This window comes from Lissotriton helveticus, chromosome 4_1 (assembly GCF_964261635.1).
Source record: "Lissotriton helveticus chromosome 4_1, aLisHel1.1, whole genome shotgun sequence".
Taxonomy (NCBI): domain Eukaryota; kingdom Metazoa; phylum Chordata; class Amphibia; order Caudata; family Salamandridae; genus Lissotriton; species Lissotriton helveticus.
In genome coordinates this window covers 1,034,425,148-1,034,442,504 of record NC_136063.1, presented here as the reverse complement: position 1 = coordinate 1,034,442,504, position 17,357 = coordinate 1,034,425,148, and positions in this window count along the sequence as shown.

Below are 17,357 nucleotides of genomic sequence, written 5' to 3'. Positions count from 1 at the left end.
CAATCACTCATCTTTACAACACTATCATATGCACTCATACACCTATACAGACACTCACACTCTGCCACTCATCCATGGAGTTACTCACACACCTAGTCAGTCCTGTAAAGAATCAATCACACTTCCATTTTCTTGTCTATACAGTTAAACATAGAGCACCTTACATTTTCAAACATATAGTAACACATACTTACTTTCTTATACAATCATTGATACAAGTACACATTGATCTGCACAGAGTCACACACCTCCCAGCCAGCCACACACACACTCAGTCTCCCATACAAATACTTGGACAATCAATCAATAACCCATATAGTTAATCATATAGCTACTGATCAACACATGCAGTAGTTTACAGAACAACAGACATAATGATGCACAAATTAAGACAGTTTAGTCACTAACCCATGCACTCAGTGAGACACATTTAATCACTCACTCATACATTCAGTCATGCACCTACTAAATCCTTCGTCCAGACAGTTATACATCTACTCATTCTTCAATATCTAAAACATATTTAAACTTTACAGAAACACACAGTCACTGGATGATGTCATCAGTGATGTCATCAGTGATGTCATTTGAGATGTCATCAGTGATGTCATCAGTGATGTCACTGACCATGTCATGAATGATGTAATATGTGACATGATCAGCAGTGGATTGCGGGTGCGCGATATATAGTTAGTGCAACTAACTATATATGGAATTTCAATGGTTTTGTGTGAGTAAAATAAGGTTTTTTAAATGCTAATTCCTAACTATATATGGTCTATAACCTATGGTTTTTTCAGTGAATATATATATATATTCACTGAAAAAACCATAGGTTATAGACCATATATAGTTAGGAAATAGCATTTAGAAAACCTTATTTTACTCACACAAAACCATTGAAATTCCATATATAGTTAGTTGCACTAACTATATATCGCGCACCTGCAATCCACTGCTGATGATGTCACATATTACATCATTCATGACATGGTCAGTGACATCACTGATGACATCACTGATGACATCTCAAATGACATCACTGATGACATCACTGATGACATCTCATTTGACATTACTGATCACATCACTGATGACATCATTCATGTGATGATACAATGAACCTCTTCAGACTCTAATATAACCTTAGATACACTCAGTGTAAACAGACACTAACAGACTGTCACTCATCCATGGAGTTACTCACACACCTAGTCAGTCTTGCAAAGAATCAATCACACCTCGATTTCCTCAACTATATAGTTATACACACCTTACTTATTGGAACATATAATAACACATATTTACTCTGTTATACAATCCTTGATACAAGTTCACAATAATCCATACAGCCACTCACACATTCACTGGCTCTTATGCACAGTTATTTATATATGTCAACTATCACATGTACTGTGTTTTACATATGTACTTACTTTGACATGTAGCACTGAGATATCCATTCACTCACCAATACACTCATGCACACAGTCAACCGCCCATACAGATGTTTCCACATGCACTTTTGAACCCATACATCTAGTGAATCAACTGCTCACACATCTATGCACAGAGTCATACACCTCCCAGACACCCACACACACACTCAGTCTCCCATACAAATACTTGGGCAACTAATCAATAACCCATATAGTTAGTCATATAGCTAATGATCAACACATGCATCAGATTACAAAACAACAGACACAATGATGCACAATTTAAAACAGTTTAGTCACTAACCCATGCACTCAGTGAGACACATTTAATCACTCACTTATACAGTCAGTCATGCACCTACTAAATCCTTCATCCAGACACTTATACATCCACTCATTCTTCAATATGTAAGACATATTTTAACTTTACAGAAGCATACAGTCACTGGATGTTGTCATCAGTGATGTCATCAGTGATGTCATTTGAGATGTCATCAGTGATGTCATCAGTGATGTCACTGACCATGTCATGAATGATGTAATATGTGACATCATCAGCAGTGGATTGCAGGTGCGCGATATATAGTTAGTGCAACTAACTATATATGGAATTTCAATGGTTTTGTGTGAGTAAAATAAGGTTTTCTAAATGCTATTTCCTAACTATATATGGTCTATAACCTATGGTTTTTTCAGTGAATTTTCAAGGTTTTGTAAATGCTAATTCCTAACTATATATGGTCTATAACCTATGTTTTTTTCTGTGAATTTCATTGGTTTTTTAACAGCTAATATCTGTAGCTGTAAAATGTATTCTTCTTTAAATCCAAAAATATATTTTATATGTTTATGAATAATTTTTTTTTTAAATATTTTTTTTTCTTCGTTCCCGCTTCGCGAATCGGGAAGCTTCCCGTTAGCTGACCTTGATGCCGCGAAATAGACCGCGAGCCGGTAAACGTTTCTTTACCGCAAGTGCCGCGTTAGAAAACAACATCGTGACGCCTCCCGTCCGCATGACGTTCCACGTTGTCGCTTGATACGTCATATGACGTGCTACGTTAGCAAACTGGTACGCGAAGCGAGTGCCAAAGCGCAGGTTTCTGGAAGCAAACCGGGAGGCCCTGCAAAGCGCTTAACGTAAACACAGCAAGTCATGTGACTTGGTAATAACACTTTTCATTGGTTCATTTCACTTTTGGTTTCCTAATGATGTAAGACTAGGTCATATAATCTAAAATGAACACTTTTGATTGGTTGAGAACTCTTGTTTTTCCCAAATGATGAAAAACCCTCCTTCTTTCCTCACTCTGACTTTCATCATTGTGAGAGAAAGACCCTTTGTGATCACTGAGCAATGGCTTCTTTAGTAGCTTCAGCTGGTGCTTCCCCACCACCTCCACCACATCCAAGGAAGAGTGGACCACCTGCTCAAGTTGTAATTCAACAAGAAGAAGAAGAAGAGGAACAGGAGGACGAGCACGAAGAGAGGCAGTTTTTGCCTGAGCAGCCCAAGACGTCTCACCGGAAAGAAAACTTCATTTGGCAATTTTTTAAAATTCCCAAAGGTCAGAAAAAAGTAAATGCAAGATACGTAACTTGCCTTATATGTCAAGATAGACTGTCCAGAGGGACCGACAAAAAATACAGTTTCGGAAACTACACAATGCATCGCCATATGACTAGGTGGCATCCTAACAACTACAGTGCTGCACAGTTTCGGAACGACTTAGATAATCTCCCTATTATGGCCAGAAGATCTGTTGTACCGGAAGTAACGGGACCAGAGGGCAGGGAGATGGTGCCAAATATACAAATGAGATTTGGTGAAGTAAAACACACCTGCGTATTTTGCGATGGATTCATTTCCTACGGAGAAAGAAGCATCACTCTGATCAACAGAGCTATTGACTATCATATGCAAGTTTGTCCGAAACGCCCAAAATAATAAATACTTCTTTTTTTTGTTTTGTTGCTCCTGTTGAGCCCTTTACAATGAATCGTTTTCATTGCCCCCTCCAAGAAAACCCCAAAAAAATATAAAACTGTTCCGAAAAATTCAAAAACAGTAAAAAAATGTTCAGAAAAATAAAAAAAAAAGTTCTTTTCAGAACTACCTCCCCGTTATTAAAAAATTGGTACAATATTTGGAACTGTGCCAACCTCTATTTCTCTTAGTTCGCTTCCTAGTTCGCTCGCTGGTACGCGAACTGGAAGCGAACCAAAAACAGTAAGTATAAGGGAAGGAAACACACACTTATGTTAAAAGAAAGACAGCTATAGGGGAGTAAACTAGAGATACTATTACCCATAATCCACTACTGATGATGTCACATATTACATCATTCATGACATGCTCAGTGACATCATCAGCAGAGGATTGCGGGTTTTTTGGCAACATGCCTTATCCACGGTTTAATAACGCTGCCTTTTGCTTTATATAAGTTTTCAAATTGTATGAAATATATACCAATAGGTCTTTATGAACCTTTAGGTAGTGCTTTTGTTCATGAGGTCTGGTCGCTTCCATACACATACAGATGTTTCAAAGATGATCAAGAAGTTTATCTGAATGGAGAGGAATGCACTGAGACGCCAGATCATTCACTAATGTGTAGGCACATACAGTTACACGATTCATGCAACAAACACCGACCAAATATGGCTTGCGTGTTGCAAGGCACGCCAGTTCCTGCTATCATCCCCACGTTCAAGTTGTTGGAAAATGGTAGTTATTTGATGCTCAATAATGAAGATTGTTCTGAGTTAATTAAAAAGTATTCCTTTTATCGTAACAGTAAGTGAACGGGTTATTTGCTGCAGAAATGTTCTATTTCCTCCCACACATGAACATAGGGAGTTTTCAATCTGGCCACAAATACCAACCTTGGGACACGTTTCAACGGCATGACAAGAATAAGAGCTCTTTTGTCTCAGAGAGAGGTGGCCTTGAGTTCGGCCCGTGAAACTTTCGTACTTCACATAGCGAACACCCGTACACAGGTTTGCCTTTCAATTTCAGCAACATGTTTCCGACTATCTTTAACGCATCCTCCACAAAATCCCTGGCACACTTTTTTAAAGTTGTTACCAGTGGTCTCGTGACTTCATTTGAGAAAATCTTTGGAGTCATCCCTGCTCCCTTTCATTCCATTTTCTCCACTCTGGTTCGTGGATTGCATTTTTACTTGCATTACCAGCGGACGCTCTTGTGCTTTTTTACATTTTTAAATATGGATGTCCCTCCTATGCAACCTCCGACCCTGCAGCTGCTGACACTGTTCCGCAATCGCATGCTAGAATATTATGGCACAATGCCGTTGGCGATATTAAGCACGGCATATGGATTATCTTTTCGGTTCTCCTACTTCACCTGTGTCCAGCCTGTATTTCACTGCCTGACCTGTGATTTCGATTGGGCCATTGATTTGTGTCTCTGCGGACCGGTTTCTCCTGACGTCGACTTTAATCAGCTGATGACTCCTATCATTACTCACGAGTTGATTTGTCCTGGCGAAAGGATTATGGCTGTGGCATTGATGCATGGACTACTTGGTCCCTGGAATTTACTGGCGGCAGCACAGTCTTTCTTGGAACACAGCTTTCTTGAAAACCCACCGAGCTGTCCTCTGATGGTGATAGAGGATCCGGTGCTGGGAGAGCACGTATGTTCTTTTCCGCTTTTAAATTGGATGGCTGAACTGTTTTCGGATGAAGACGGTGACTTCCTATTGGAGGCTGTTGCAGCTTATTTTGCATACACAGTTATGTCATAGACCTTTTTCATGTTTGATATGCTGAGTACTAGCATTTCATTGACAATTCATTGACTTATTTGTCAAGTTTTTATTATTTACCTTGCCTATTGGCTTAAGACTCGATAAAGTACTTGGCTGTTTTATTTTTCTTTAGCATTGAATTTTCCTAGTTTTTAATGCTTTACCTTGCGGACCGTCCACATATAAACTTGCAATCTGCTCTCATGAGATGGCACTTCTATTATCTTATTCAGTTCGTTTCCGGATCATGAGGAGGTGTCATCTAGGTCCTGGATATCTTTACACCGTGTTAAGTTAGCATGGGCTCATTACCGGTTTAAACGCCATTTTTCCTTTTTTGCAACTTCTGCACACGACACTTAGTTGTTGCTTTAGCTTTCCACCTAGTAGTTCATCGTGGTTTACATGAGAATAATATGTTATTGGTCTACTATCTGCTTTACTTGTTAAACTATATCTGTACAGCGAGTGCTAAAGTTTCAAGAACAACACGATACAGAATTGTTATGAGGTCTGATCTCCACGACTTCATACTCATAACATAAGTGCAACTTCTGCCAATTCTGGGCATGAGGCGGGTTTTATATTGCTTTGCCGAACACACATACACAACAGTTGATGCGGTTCACATGAAGAGAGAGCTGGTGTATGCTGATGTGATTCCTTCAAATCTAAGACACTAAAGTATGGACACGCCCTAAACCAACACAAAGAGACCTTCTTAGCAAATAATATAATATGTGTATTAGGGAGGGTGAGATATAAGCAGCCGCGGGCCGTGGAGGGAGTTACGATGGGGCAGGGAGGCGGGGAGGGGGAGAAGCAGGGTGGAGCCCTCTCTACCTTGCCCCTCCCCCTCCCCGCCTCCCTGCCCCACCGTAACTCCCTCCACGGCCCGCGGCTGCTTATAAGTGTTGCTAACTCTTATTCATTTACAGCATGTTAACATACTGTCACCATTCGCTTTTTATGTACTAGTAACTATGCTGGTAATTTTGCTACTGATAATATGTGTACTTGTATTCTCCACCCTGCTTCTCCCCCTCCCCGCCTCCCTGCCTCACCGTAACTCCCTCCACGGCCCGCGGCTGCTTATAAGTGTTGCTAACTCTTATTCATTTACAGCATGTTAACATACTATCACCATTCACTTTTTATGTACTAGTAACTATGCTGGTAATTTTGCTACTGATAATATGTGTACTTTTATTATCTAAGGTACTACGCCTGAGAAGACGGCATTAGTAAATAAACATTTCAAATACACATGTGTTCTTCTTAACTCCATGTTCTGGTTTCTAAGAAATATATAACGACCGACTGTTCATGAGTTCCACGTATCCTGAGGTACTATAAGTTCATATTCTGGATTGTCTAAACATTGAGAGTTTGTTATATCCAATGTGACACTGTACCTAGCTTGCTAAATAGTTTTTGATTACTAACGTGAGTTTTGGGACACCCTAATTCGCCGAGGTTCCAATCCTCTGTCCACAGTTCTGTGTGAGAACAGAAACCCTGCGACAGGGGCACCCCCGACCCTTGCTGGAGCTTCATCACACTTGCGATACAACTCCAGCAATGCGCCACCTTTACGGCACAGATACATCACGCATCTGTGCTGTTTTTGCCCCATGATGCGCCGCATTGTAAATGCAGCACACCATAGGTGACGGAACAGCGGCACAGAATGACTAACACATCCCTGGTGATGCGCCAGTCATCATAAATCTATCCCTATGCTTCTTATCTTGTTAGAGATGAACCGCCATATGTATCATAAAAGTTATTTGCATTTCCTAAATAGCGAACTTTAAGGAATAAATAGCGATTCTTTACCATTCCTAGTTTGCGATGAGCTATTTGCTAATTAGCCGAATGTAGCCCAATGAAGCCCAATGTAGCCCAATGTAGCCCAAAGATGGCCGCCAGACACACAAAAAAACAAATGTAGCCCAAATATCAGCCAGATGTAGCCCAACTATAGCCCAGTGACAGAATGACCAATCAGCTTCGCAAACCTCCGTTACGCGAAGCGGAGCGCTGTTACAGATATATATCTTTTTTTGAACGTTAATTTCTCAAAATCCACTGGAGCACATATATTGAGACCTAGCAAAGGCACATCGGGCTACCAGTCCCTAATATTTTGCCAAGTTTCGTGCAAATCCATTCAGCCGTTCAATTATTATTTTTATTATTTTTTTTTGCCCCGCGGGGCCCTTTTAAAACCTCCACATCAAACCTAGGGGGTCAGCGAGGATCTACTATGCCCCCTTATAGTTATTTCCCCCTTTGTTTTGACCTCCTCTTGTCTCTCGATCCTACCGAGAGACAAGATGGCGGCCGCTACGGACTGTTTGGAATGTTGACAGACGCCGGAGAACCAATCAGCTTCGCTTCACAAAGCTCCGTTGCGCGAAAAGTCCGCGAACCAGAGCGCTAACCGGTCCGCTGTTACAGATATATATCTTTTTTTAAACGTTAATTTCTCAAAATCCACTGGAGCACATATATTGAGACCTACAAAAGGCACATCGGGCTACCAGTCCCTACAATTTTGCCAAGTTTCGTGCAAATCCATTCAGCCGTTCGGGCTAAAAGTGAGGCCAACCGCCCTATGGAAAACTCAATGTTAAAAACACGTTTTGGGACCCCCCTTTTTTCTCGGCCCCCACTGGACGAACCCCCCCCAAATTTTCAAGGGCTGCTCAGAAACAAAATGTGCCATTTTCCTGAAAATTTCAGCCGATTCCGTCCACAAACGCCAAAGTTATTAGACATAGAATTTTCAAAAAACCCATAGAGAAAAAATCCTAACTATATATACCTACTGGCGACCGCCAGTAGGTAATATATATATACATATATATATATATATATATGTATATATATTCACTGAAAAAACCATAGGTTATAGACCATATATAGTTAGGGATTAGCATTTAAAAAACCTTATTTTACTCACACAAAACCATTGAAATTCCATATATAGTTAGTTGTACTAACTATATATCACGCACCCGCAATCCACTGCTGATGATGTCACATATTACATCATTCATGACATGGTCAGTGACATCACTGATGACATCACTGATGACATCTCAAATGACATCACTGATGACATCACTGATGACATCATCCAGTGACTGTGTGTTTCTGTAAAGTTTAAATATGTTTTACATATTGAAGAATGAGTAGATGTAGAAGTGTCTGGATGAAGGATTTAGTAGGTGCGTGACTGACTGTATGAGTGAGTGATTAAATGTGTCTCACTGAGTGCATGGGTTAGTGACTAAACTGTCTTAATTTGTGCATCATTATGTCTGTTGTTCTGTAAACTACTGCATGTGTTGATCAGTAGCTATATGAGTAACTATATAGGTTATTGATTGGTTGCCCAAGCATTTGTATAGGAGACTGAGTGTGTGTGTGAGTGGCTGGGAAGTGTATGACTCTGTGCATAGATGTATGGGTTCAAAAGTGCATGTTGGAAACAGCTGTATGGGCGGTTGACTGTGTGCATGACTGTATTGGTGAGTGAATAGATATCTCAGTGCTACATGTCAAATTAAGTACATATGTAAAATACAGTACATGTGAGAGTTGACATATATAAATAACTGTGCATAAGAGCCAGTGAATGTGTGAGTGGCTGTATGGATCATTGTGAACTTGTATCCAGGATTGTATAAGTGAGTAAATATGTTTTAGTATTTGTTTGAATAAGTAAGTAAGGTGTGTTTAACTGTATAGTTAAGGAAATGGAGGTGTGATTGATTGTTTGCATGACTGTCTAGGTGTGTGTGTAACTTCATGGATGAGTGACAATCTGTGAGTCTGTGTTTACACTGAGTGTATCTAAGGTTATATTAGAGTCTGAAGAGGTTCATCGTATTATCACAACAGTGATGTCATCAGTAATGTCATTTGAGATGTCATCAGTGATGTCATCAGTGATGTCATTTGAGATGTCATCAGTGATGTCATCAGTGATGTCATTTGAGATGTCATCAGTGATGTCATCAGTGATGTCACTGACCATGTCATGAATGATGTAATATGTGACATCATCAGCAGTGGATTGCGGGTGCGTGATATATAGTTAGTACAACTAACTATATATGGAATTTCAATGGTTTTGTGTGAGTAAAATAAGGTTTTTTAAATGCTAATCCCTAACTATATATGGTCTATAACCTATGGTTTTTTCAGTGAATTTTTAAGGTTTTGTAAATGCTAATTCCTAACTATATATGGTCTATAACCTATGGTTTTTTCAGTGAATTTCATTGGTTTTTTAATAGCTAATATCAAAACCTTTACAATGTATTATTCTTTAAAAAGAAAAATATTTTTTACATGTTTTTTATACAATTTTTTTTTAATTTTTTTTTGTTTCGCTCCCAGTACGCGTACCGGTTAGCTTCCCGTTAGCTCAATCCGGAGGCGCGACCCGGTACGCGAACTGGTAAACGTTCCTTTAGCGCACCTCTCGCGTTACAAAACAACATCGCGACGCTTCGCGTCAGCATGACGTTTCGCGTTCTCGCGTAATACGTCATATTACGTGCTACGTTCGCGTACCCGGAAGCGCAGCGGTACGCGAACCGGAAGCGATCCGCGGCGCGGCGCCGACCGCGTAATGTAAACATAGCAGGTCATGTGACTCGATAATAACACTTTTCATTGGTTCATTTCACTTTTGGTTTCCTAATGATGTAATACAAGGTCATGTGATCTAAAATGGACACTTTTCATTGGTTTAGAACTTTTGTTTTTCCCAAATGATGAAAACCCCTCCTTCTTTCATCACTCTGACTTTCATCTTGGTGAGAGAAAGACCCTTTATTGAGACTTTGTGATGGCTTCATTAGTAGCTTCAGCTGGTGCTAGCCCACCACCTCCACCAAATCCAAGAAAGAGAGGACCACCTGCAGAAGTAATTCTGCAAGAAGAGGAAGAACAGGAAGAGGAGGAAGAGGAGGAAGAGCATGAGTTTTTGCCAGAGGAGCCCAGGAGGTACAATCGACAGGAGAATTATATCTGGCAATTCTACAGAATTCCTGAGGGGCAAAAGAAAGTGAATGCTCGTTACGTGTTTTGCCGCATATGCGGTGACAGATTGTCAAGGGGCACTGATAAAAAATATAGTTATGGCAATCATACTATGCATCGGCATATGAGTAGGTGGCACCCAAATAACTATAGTGCTGCCCAGCTACGTGACCAACAACAAAATCCCCTCCAAATGGCAAGAAGATCGGTGGTTCCAGAGGTGTCGGGACCAAAGGCGAGGGAGGTGATTGCAAACATCCAAATGTTGTTTGGGCACGTAAAACAAGTGTGCGTGGAATGTGGCGCTTTCATCTGCTACAGAGAAAGTAGCATCACTTTGATTTTGCGAGCAATTCAAAATCATATTAATGTTTGCATAAAAACGCACCAAAAAATAAATTCTTTTTTTTTTTTTGCTCCTGTTGAGCCCTTTATAATGGATCGTTTTTGTTTCCCCCCCCCCCAAAAAAACCAAAAAATTTTTAAAAACGTTCAGAAAATACAAAAAAAGTAAAAAAATGTTCAAAAAATACTAAAAAAAATATAAAACAACAAAAACATTAAAAAAAAAGTTCTTTTCAGAACTAACTCCCCATTATAAAAAAATTGGTAGAATATTTGGAACTCTGCCAACCTGTATTTCTCTTAGTTCGCTCCCGGAGCGCTACCCGGTACGCGTACCGGAAGCTAACCAAAAAAATATTTTTTAAAAAAGAACAGTAACTATAAGGGAAGGAAATACACAGTTATGTTAAAAGAAAGACAGCTCTAGGGAGTAAACTAAGGATACTGTTACCTACAATCCACTGTTGATGATTTCACATATTACATCATTCATGACATGGTCAGTAACATCAACAGCAGTGGATTGTAGGTAACAGTATCGTTAGTTTACTCCCTATAGCTGTCTTTCTTTTAACATAACTGTCTATTTCCTTCCCTTATAGTTACTGTTCTTTTTTAAAAAACATTTTTTTGATCAGTCATAAACAGTGACATTAATAGAAACAGAGAGAGTGAACAAGAGTGAAGAACTATGGTCCTCCTCAGCCACCCTCAGAAAACCAAGGGGGTCAAGATACATCTACCGTGCCCCCTTCTACCTATTCTGAACATTATTTGCCCTCCATCTTGTATCTTGATTCGAACGAAACACAAAATGGTGGACTGCCATAACGCTGCTGGTTTGCGAACCGGGCAACTTCCCAGGAAGCGGTCCCAAAAAAAAAAAAGTTGGGAAAGTAATTCACAGACACTAAGAGTAATAGAGATGGAGTGAGTGAACAAGACTGAGGAACTATGAGAACAGAGGGACTGAGAAAAAGAGTGGAAGGAGTTGAGTAAATAGGTAATAGAGAAAGGAATGAGGAAAGTAGCAAAGGCAGGAAACTGAGTATTAAAGAAGTGAAGCAGTGGATCTAATAGTAGGTGAATGTGATAGAAATGTAACGAAAAGAGTACAACTATTTACCTTGTAATTGCCGTTAAATTAATCACATTTTATTTCTATACTTTCAATCTGTGAAAGAGAGAACCAACATTTGAAAAAAAATTAAAATATGTATTTAAAAATTACAAAAGACAAGGGAAAATATTGAAGGACAAATAGTTTTTCAACAACTTTGACACTGACAGAAGCTTCTGCTTCTCCAGGTCCTCTACACAATGCTAAAGATATACATTTTAAACTAACAGTATCTTGATGCAGATGAAGTGAGGCCTATCTTAAAACATGGTGCATCTTTTGCATTGCTCTTGTTTCAGAAAAGTGTCGCTTCAGTATGCCAATAACATGTCTCCTATCCAGAGATTTGTTTGAGGTGAGGCCTACTCAGAGTTCAAGATGAGATTTACACTTGTTGAAGTGTACAGAGGAGATAATATCTGTGAAAGTCTACTAATGAAGTGAGTCATGTCCACTGCACTCTTCAACAAAGTAGAAACCTCCTATGTTTCCCTGGACAGACCTAAACTTGATCTGCACAATGTGATTCGTAATGATAGGAAACTCAAGTGATGTAATTGAAATATGTGCAATTTATTTTGCTCATTTCACAATCACATCACTTGTGTTTCCTTTGCTTAGGTATCTCATTGTGCAGATGTAGTCCAGCATATGAAAGAATACGTAGAAGTGCAGCACTGCATACAATAAATTTAACACTTACAGAAAACTCACCTTCTCCATGCCTCCTACACAGTTCTACATATACATCATAAATGCAAACAGTACAGAATTAATTATACATGTTAAATGGTTTATTTTTGCTGTTCTCAGAATGTATCAAAATTCACTAAAAACAGTGACTTGAAGGTATTCATCATGTAACAGCGGGGAAAAAAAAACACAATCAAAATGATTGTGTTTAAAAAACCCATACAACATCAGAAAATAAAATTCAGAACTCCTTAAAGTTAACTTACTTTCCATGACGTCCAAGGATGTCCTATGAACAGCTTACACTCTTTTGTGCTGTTATTACTTTCAGCCCGCCACTTTCTGAAAGAAAACCTCCATCGTTTTTAAAAACACGTTACATGCAATAAATGACTTCTTGCTCTCTACCACTATTTTCCACAAGGCCAAATCTAGTCAGAGATATTTATAACTCTTGGATTTCTTGTAAGCCAATCCCATCATTTGGCATTTCCGCAACTTTCAGAATTAAAATGTTGAAGATCATTTTCACAATCCTGGAATAGTAATATCTTCCCCTTCTTGGTCAGTCATGTTCTACATTTCCTATGACACTGATACTGCTTAATATGAAGCAGACTTACACTACCTCTATGAGTACTACAATTATTTAATTCTCTACATCACTTTTAATCACAAAGCAATGTAAAACAGTAGACAGCATTGCAGACTTACATTCCCTCTACTCCATGTTTTGATTGGCTGCTTCAATTAGCTTATGAAAAGAAACAGTTTTTCAGAACTCATTTAAAGTGCACATACATCTCCATGATGTCCAATCCTTTGATTAGAAGTTATGTCTCTGAACTACACTTATCCTCAAGGCCAAATTGTGTAGGAGCCATTAGAACTTCTTGAAATTCCACAGATCATATCCCGAGATTATTTTCCTAAAATTTTGGTTTTAAAAACACCAGGTAAGAGTTTTTAAGGTCATACGGCAATTTTTTTTTGAAAATTAAAACAGAATCATTGCAGAATGACCAGCCATTTCTAGACTTTAAATAAGCTGTGTAATGTCCTGATGATATTGAAGGGCCGTCATGATATATAATTGCTGTAGTTACAAAAGTCCTTCCTGATATTGACAACTGCGAAGCTACAAATTTTTTTATTAAAGTTGTCAATTTTGTTCCATCAGGCCTACATCGTTGGAACATTAAAATGACGTACTGGCCATATGTTCGTATAAATAATGTGGACATCATTTCAGATTTACATTGGCTACACTCCATGCTGTGATTAGCAGCTTTTACTAGCTTATTAAAGGAGACTGATTTACTGTCTGGCAAAGTTAAATATATAAATCTTTCTGAGTCTACACTAGTAGTACTTGATACCATACAGTTCTCGCAGTCATGCTGCCATTGATAAGAAAGCCCAAACAGCTGATCTACATCTACACCTTCAGCATGTAATACATCAAGCATATACATTAAAAACTCCTGACAATCTTGCTGAATATTTTGAGAGAATTGTGTTTGCCCTGAACATCTGTCTAACAGGTTTCGAATTTCAGACACACTTTCTATTTTTGTTCTATCTGTGCTACATTTCTCTAACACAGAATTCAACAAACTGCAAAATCTTTGATCAGAATTGACCACAATCTCTTCTTTTACATTTTTTAGAGAAAACAAAACATTCATTACTACATTAGCATAGCAGTTGACACCAGAACTGTTTTCAAACTGAAAACCAACAACATCTTCAACAGAATCCTCTTTGTTTCTGCTTGTAATTTTAGGTTCATTCACTTTTTGTCTTTTTGCTACAACCTCCCCAGTATTGTTCTCATTTCTTCGTTTCCGGCCTACCAGACGTTTCTCAAACAAAGGAAACTGAGGCAAATGTGGCGCATACTCTCTTCTTAACCTATTGTATTCCTTAACACAATCTAGATCTGCACAAATGTTTCTGACATCACACTCAATCAAGTACAATCCCGATAAAGTTCTAACTCGTGACAATGCCACATATGCCATACCCTCCTTGAACACAGAACTGCCAATATTCACCAATGCAGTGTCTACACTTAAACCTTGCGATTTATGAATTGTCACCGCATATGCCAAGCAAACAGGGAACTGCTTACGGCGAACATATAAGTCTTTTACAAGCAAAAATCTAGCAGAACTACGAGCAATTAGCTGTACTTCCTCAATGCCATCAAATTTAATTTTTAAAAATTCAATTCCATCTCTATTTCTGTATTTCACAAAATCAACAACATTACCCATTGATCCATTTACCAGACCTCTTTCAACATGTAAATTCCTTCTTAAAATTATACGGCAGTTCAAGCACACATTCAGAGTCTTTTCAAAACCTGCAGTTTTAGATATAGTCTTCTCTAATGAATCCAATTTTGATTTCAGATTCTCAGACAAAATAATTGTTGATCCCATATGCTCTACTCTATCAATAGCTTCCACTTTCACAATCTCTTGCTTTTCTAAATGCAACATTTTGTTGTTAAATTTGGCACATTCTGCAAGAGTTGGCATCAAACATATTCCAGATTTCTTATCAGTAATTTTCTGAAAAATATTCTCAGGCACAACATCTTGTTCTGGATATAAATTTGACAGTAATCGTGCATGTAAAGCTTCTTTCCCATGCTCGGTCACTTTTCCAATTCTAACATCTTGTAGAATAGTCTTGTAAACTTCATCCTTTGCCTGACGCATATTTTCATGCAGTTCAGCATAATTGAAGTTTAACCATATATTGACGTTGCCAATGCTGCCTAGGCACTTCCTGGTATCTTCATGCGTGAGCATTTTGAACACAGGTTGCCCTTTCACTGGTGTCAGCTGCAGAAGATCTCCGAAAACAATGATGTGTTTGCCACCAAATAACACATCATACTCTGTTTTGAGAACTTCTTGCATCCTCAAATGCACAAAGGCAAGCATGACATTGGAAACCATGCTTACTTCGTCAATGATAAGAAGTTTCATTTTCCTCAAGATTCTTGAAACTTCAAAACAAGCATCTCCAGATAGCTTGTGATATTCTAATTTGTTGTCATGCTCCACTGGCAGCATCAGTAAACGATGTAAAGTAATCCCTTTAATATTATGTGCTGCCAGTCCAGTTGGAGCAGTGACAACACAAGACAGCGATGACTCTGTCCTTTCCTGCAAATAGCATGAAATTGCTTTAATGAGGAAACTTTTACCAGTTCCCGCTTCTCCACTCACGTACAGTCGGACAGGCTTCAACGACGTACATGAGCACTCTTTCTTATCATGACTTAATCCATGATCAATTTGCATGGTAACTTCGTCATATATTTTCCTCTGCTCAACGTTGAGTTGCCTTTCCAACTCTTCTAAGTTAACCGCATCCTCTTGAGCATGTGCCATGGCTCTTTCCACCTCATTCATAGCAGTGGCAGCTTCATTTTCAATAAGAGGTCCTCCTAGTGGATCCTGACTCAATGAAGCAGAACTCTGACTGTCCTGAGAACTGTCTCTGGCAATCTCGGCTGCAATCGTTGCTTCCTGCTCAATTTCCGCATTCAACATTTCTACATATTTGGGAAAAGCAGGACATTCTATGGTCTCCTTGGCGGCATTGAAAGAGTCTTCATAACAGAGGAAATCTCCAAGCAGTTCCTCTTCTGCACGCCAAGGCTTGAAAAGTTGCAAAAGTGCTAAATAGAAAAACTCCTTTTTTTCAGGAGATTCGCCACTCAATTTTCGATGGTTTATCAAGTGGCATTTTCTTTGCTTCACCAGACATCCCTCACTTCCTATTACAGCATACACTCCTTTCTCAGTATCTTCTTTGATGTTCCTCTTGAACATGTAATTTTGCAGAACCTCATACAGACAAACATTCTCTAGGTGACTGCTTCGATTTGGATAATATGTATCCAACATGTTTGTCTTCAAAATGTCGGTACTGTTTGGCTCCTTTTCCGCCAAATACTCAATTTCCCGCACAGGTTTGAGAACTCGATTACGCGTTGCAGCAAGACCAAGACTCGCCCAAACGATACTCCTGGACTTGGCATAGAGACTTGCTGAAGACAACCGGTCAGAACATTCGTACGCTCCGATTTCTCGATGCGACAACATCTTCAGACTGAAACTGTACAACTTCTTGCTGAGGCTCTTTTCATGGGAAATGTCCTCCCACATATCCTTCAATTCTGTCTTCTCTTTTTTGGTGATGTAAGACGTCACATACCGAGCCACAGCCATACAGTTATCAGCCACAAACTGTATATCCATGTTAGCATTCCACATGGACAAAATCACCGGGTTGTAGTCGTTGATGTACTTGGACTCTTCGTTCCTCTTCAAATTGTAAGTGTTTTTAGGTGATTTCTTCATGACATTGTGTCGCAGCGAAGACATCAAACTGTTTACTCTTCCTTTAGAAATCACCGGTCGTGGAAAGCCGAAACGACATTTAGTGTAGAACTTGTCCTTGTTTCGGAATTTACGACGGCAGTACTTTCCACATCGATGGCTTTGGAAACGCAGAACTTTTTCTCTTAGGCTTTTCTTCTCCTTTGCGTTTGGAACAGCACACGTAGAATACTGTTGGATGAAACTCATCACTGAGTCATCTGGATCCGTTCCAAATTTAGGTGCATCCTTGATCCACAGCAACATATGTATATGAGGAGCACCTCTTGCTTGGTACTCCTTTCTCCAGAAGAAATCCAACACCTCTCCAAGAGGTGGATTCTTCTTATTCATGATGAAAGACATCATAGCTTCAAATCTATGATTGAAGTACCTACATACATTGACTGGATCCAAAGAGCACAGTTCTCCGGGTGTCTTGAATTCGATGTTTTCTACGTTAGCATTTGCCTCTCGTAGAAATTCAAGTAAGTCTTCCCAGCCATACTCGGCACAG